A 6,000-nucleotide genomic window follows, 5' to 3' on the forward strand; every position below is an offset into this window, starting at 1 on the left:
TTAGTAGGGTCTTGACCCAAGGCCCCGAGCAACTCACCTGCAAAGAACTGAATGGTTTCAATACTAAGGAACCCCATACCCTGAAAGGGGATAGGCAAGGAACTTTTCTGGAGATGGTACCATCAACCCCTCTAGAAGAATTTGGTAATTTAGAAGACTCTAAGGGAGACCCTACTAGTGGTGTCCCCTTCACTGATAGCACCCCTATTAGTGCCCTGAAGACAGAATTTGATACCACTCAGGTAATGCATCCTAGTGTAGATTCATTCACCCCGGTGGAAACCAATTTTGAACAAGGACTTACAGTACCTCAAGATGGATTTACCATGGTTAAACATAGGAAAGAAAGAAGGAAGAGGTCTCCTAAGAACAACAAAGATAGTGCTAACATGAAGGAATCTCTAGGCCCTGAACAAATCTCCGATGCAAGGAAAAAGAGAGGTAGACCCTCCTCTTCTATTACATTTGATGCTAGCAATATAGAAAACAAAGAAGATTGGCCCAAGTGTTTTGAGGGTTTCAAAGCCCTAACCAACCCCTCCCAACTAGGTGACTCATGTTGAAAACCATTTCTTGGAATATCAGAGGCCTAGAGGCCCTTGATCGAAAATACATCATAAAGAGATTTCTCAGTGCTCATAAGAACATGGACTGCCTCCTCTTGCAGGAACTAAAAGCAGTGGGCTTCACAGTGTAAATTAGACTCAAATGTATTTGGAAGGAAGCCACTCCCTTCTACACTAACCATACCAAAGGAAAAGGTGGCTTAGCCATACTCCTTAGTCCTAAATGGGCCAATAAAGTAGTTAACTGGGGTCAATCCCCCTTTGCCAGAGCTATTTGGGTCTCAATTCAAATGGAGAACCTGAAGTTTGGAATCTGCTCTATTTATGCCCCAAATGACTATAGAGGAAGAGGTGAACTATGGAACTGGCTAACAATGCTAGAGGATATCCCCTGGATTATTGGGGGAGACTTCAACATGATAGAATCTCCCAGTGATAAAAAGGGGGGCAATAAATTTGAATGGAAGGGAATGGAAAGGTTACAATGGGATAGAATGATCAATAAACTACACTTGTTTGACCCTATTGCTGGGAGGAAAGACAATCTGAACACTATTTGGTACACTTGGTACAATTATCAACAGCTGAATAAAAGGATATACTGCAGATTAGTCAGGCTCTACCTCAATATATCCCACTTTATGATACACAAGGACCCTAATGAAGACTACTATTCTATATCCCCTTATACCCTCTTAGATCATCACTCGATAATAATGGGAATATACCTCTCCCTAGTGGCCCCTCCCCCCTCTTCAAGAGCCTCTTCATTCATCCTAAACACTAGACTCCTAGATGATGAGGACCCGTGCTCTGCCCTGGCCTTCATTAGACCGTTTAACAAGAGGGATAGGAGCCAGCTCTCTAACATAGATGCTTGGAATGCAAACATCAAAACTTGGACCACCCTTTGTCAAACAGTGGGTAAAAAGAGGGCCAAGGATGCCAGGAGGGATGAAAGAATCCTGCAAGAGGAACTATGTAAAGTAGAAATGAATCTCCAGAATTCTCTGAATGATGGAAACCTCACTTGCTCTCTGATGACAATAAAAGATCACCTCAGGGCTATTCAAAACTGGAAAATTAAAGGTCTTAAAACTAGATCCAAACTTAACTGGTTGGACTCGGGGGAAAAGGGATCCAAATTCTTTTTCCACATGCTCAAAGTTAAGGAAGCTAAGGAGAGCATTACTGATATTTGGGACAACAACACTCACATCACAAACTCCTAGGGGACCCTACAATGCTTCTCCCTCTTTTATCAAAATCTTTTTTCCTCAGAAGAGCTAGATGTCGAGCACAGACATGCTAGAGAGCTTGTAAAACAATTAACCCCTCCCAAGCTTGATGAGAAGGATTATGAAGTGCTGGAATGCCCCATCTCAAGGGAGGAGATAGAAATGGCCATCTCCTCTATGGGTAATGATAGGTCCCCTGGACCTGATGGATTCCCAGTGGAATTCTATAAGAAAAATTCTAAGTGGATTGTTGACGACCTCCATGCCCTATATCTGGAGGCCATTTCTAAGGAACCCTTGGCAAAGAGATCAATCAAGGGCTTATCAAACTCATCCCCAAGGAAGGAGACAAGACCTTGGTCAAGAACTAGAGGCCCATCATACTACTAAATGTATCTTATAAAATCTTGGCTAAAGTAGTAGCAAATAGGTTAATCAATATACTACCAAAGATTATTAGTCCTACTCAAACAAGATTTGTTAAAGGCAGGTTCATCCTGGAGAATTTGGTGACCTACTGGGAGTCCCTAGATTGGGCCAAGCTCTCAAGGCAGAATGGAGCTATGTTATTAATAGATTTTGAGAAGGCATATGATAGGATAGAATGGGGATTCATTTTACTGATGCTAGCTAGTCTGGGCTTTCCAAATTCCTTCTGCAGGATTGTCCAGACCCTATTTAGTGATGCTAATGTAGTAGTGGAAGTGAACAGACTAAACTATGACAACATCTCACTTTCCGGATCAATTAGACAGGGGTGTTCGGCTGTAGATGCTATGCACTACATATTAAAGGACTGTAAATTATCCCCTAAGGTAAAAGGAATTGCACTCCCTAATAAAGAAGAAATCAGGAATGTACAGTTTACAGATGATACAACTATCCCATTCTCCCTAGAAGAGGAGAACTTAACACATCTTCTTCACAATATCAAGATATTCTGCAAAGCATCAGGTAGTAGAATTGCCCCCACAAATCTACCCTACTAGGTTGGACTGATGAACCTCCTAATTGGTTATCTAAGTTTGACCTAAGGTGGGGAGACCCAAATACCATCATTAGATATCTGGGACTCCCCTTCTCAGTCTCTCCAAATTTGAATGAAATGTGGGAATGGTTCAGAAACAAGGTAGATAAGAAACTCTCTAAATGGAATCAAAACTTCCTTTCCTTAGCAGGTAGGTCCCAAGTTTGCCAGAAGCTACTCTCTTCATATAACATATACTGCTCCTCAGCCTGGTTATTCACCAACTATCGGTTCAATTACATGCAAAAGAAAATCAAGAATTTCCTCTGGTCAGATGGAAAAGAAAAAAAGAAGCAACATGCTGTTAAATGGGATTGGTGTACTAGATCTAAGTTGCAAGCAGGCATGGGCCTCAAAGACCTTAAACTTGAAGGAATTGCTTTGGCTGCCAAATGGATTTGTAAATCCATTGAAGGCAATGAACCCTGCAAAGTCCTTGTTAGGAACAATATACAATGCTCAACTCCAAAATCAGCAAAAAAATGGAAGAACCTACCCATGTGTGATCTGATTGCGGGGAATTTTGAGGTCTCCCCCTCGGGATCAGAAGTCTTCAAGTCTATATGGAAAGCCTGGAATCTTGTTAGACAATACATTAGCAATAATGACATAATTGATAAGAAAGGTTCTCTCAATGTGAAAAGGTCTATATGGTGGAATACTCTGTACAACAGGAAACAATTAGCATATCTTCAAGGATGCTCTACCCTGACATGGCATAACCAGGGACTAGTCACATTTGAGCATATTCTGGAAAATGGCACTCTGTCCTCCTAGGAATCTCTCAGCTCTAGATTCAACCTCCCCCTATCCTAGGCCAAAACTTATTCCATCCTCAACTCTGCACTTTCCCCCATCCTCCTTGCTCCCCCCCCCTCCTCCCCACCTCCCTTAGCCTCCCTATGCTAGATAGATGGATCCCCCCTACTACTAACCAAAGCCAAAATGATATACTCTTCCCTTACTGACTCTAGGGACATCCTCGATCACCTTAACTGCACCTAGAACCTGTCATGGGACCCTAAACGATGGCATTTTACCCTATCAAGATTCTGGTCCTACTCGACTGAACCTAAAAAGAAATTCTTTGCCTGGAGACTCATTCTTCATAAACTACCACTGAAAGACATCAACATAGACCCCCTTCTATGTAAACTTTGTCGTATCCCTGAATCTGTTTATCACATTTTTTTTGGCTATCATTTTGCTAGAGAAGTATGGAATCTTTTTGGCATCTCACTTAATAGCAATTGTTTTACTATTGAAGAGATGGTATTTGGTTATATTAGAGGAGGCAAGAAACATGCTAATCTATTCTAGTCTGCTCTCTCTTTGGAAATTATGTGGATCATCTAGAAATTTAGGAATGATGATGTGTTTAATGGTAAGAGTAGGAACCTCATTGAGTCTCTTAGGAGACTCATCCGATACCTTGTTGCTATGCAAGTCATAGCCGTTCTAAGACTGGAGGAAGACAAATTTGACAGGTGGTTAAAGAATGGATATACTCTAGTTTTCATAAGAGAACTCTCATATGGATTCACTTGGGATCGCATGGGAAGCAATAAGACTCACTTTGAGCAAGGGCTGATGAGGTTCATGCAAGAGATGGAGGCATGACAATAGAGAGAAGACTTCATTGAGCTGGAGCTGGAAGGAATGCCCTCCCACCCCTACAGAGATTAGTTCGCTGATGGAAATGTGCTGGTTTGGAGCGATGGAGAACTAGGTTGGATTGCTTGGCTCCCCCCTGTGGGTGACAACAATGACCCTGGTTCCTCCTTTGTGTTCAATTAGCTGTATTCCTCAAGATTCTTTATCATGACTATCTTTTTGTATGTAATTTTGTAATTTTAGCTCCTATGTAAATCACTGTATATCATGGATTGAGCTGTTATCTGATATAGCTCCTGATCTTAGGTGTTAACTCTTTAGTCGGCTGAAAGGTTCTTAGCCCAAACTCTCAATTTTTAAAACTCATGTTTATATGATGCTTAATGTAAAAAAATAAGTAAATAGCTGCATGACAACACCCATTTGTATTAATATAAAAGGATTTTGTACATAGAGATATATTCTGGAACCTGGTATAGAAAGACTAAATTTAAACACTATATTCGACCACTAGATTGCCCTACTGGCTCCAAAATGGACCAACTACTCCTGAATTATATTTGACAGTATCACCAAAATTTGCCAATATCTAGACAACCCTATCAACTATGGCCAATCTATATAATCATACTGGAAGTTAGAAAAAAATATAGAAAAAATATGGCACTACTCAAAATTCAGGGTTTCTACCCTACAAATACACAGAAAACAAAACAAAACCACAATCTTCATACTGCCCTGACATCTACATCCTTGGGTTCAATGGTATTTGGGTCACCCTCCTTATCTTGATCAAGCGTCTTTTCTTTCAGAGCCATAACATCTCTCAGGACCATCGGGCACTCCAAACCACAATTTGCATGAGCTTTAGAATCTGCCATTTCTTCAGGGAGGTGCTCATCATCCGAGATCCACTCCTTGCCATGACCAAATCCCCACTCATTCTTTGGGTCTTCTCTCTATTTTCTAGAATTCCAATATCTTTCCTTCCACACAAACCCTCCACCACCACATACTACCTCCTCCAAGATTTGCTAAAGCTGGGCAATATGCCTGTAACCCTTAATAGGAAGGAGATATTTTGATCCTTTGTCTTCCATTCTGCAACTAGACTCTCCTAGTCAAGAGATTGCACTACCACAAATTCTTAACCTCAACACCTACACCAAGAGACATGTAATAATTTTGAGGAAGGGGGGTGTGCAAATCAACATCTACATTGTCCAAGATAGTGTCAATCTCTCCCAGAAAACAATACCTGAAGATTGGGTGATCTTTTTCACTCTCTGCTACTCACCCCCATATATATCAGCATGGCTACAGACATGGCTAGGATATCCAAATTTACTCGATATCAGTGATAAGCTCTAATAAAACCCCCACCCAAAATTCTTTTCACAACATGTAGAATGAGAGGGTATTTAGTGGCCATAATTGCTAACAATCACTTGTCAGAAATGCCATCTGGTGTTTTCCCCCAGAAATGCCATCTAGCATTTTGTAGCCTCCAACATGATAGGCATGTCCATCCCTAGCTATACTTAGTCTCACGGCC

Source organism: Cryptomeria japonica, chromosome 9 (genome assembly GCF_030272615.1).
Source record: "Cryptomeria japonica chromosome 9, Sugi_1.0, whole genome shotgun sequence".
NCBI classification, from domain to species: Eukaryota; Viridiplantae; Streptophyta; class Pinopsida; order Cupressales; family Cupressaceae; genus Cryptomeria; species Cryptomeria japonica.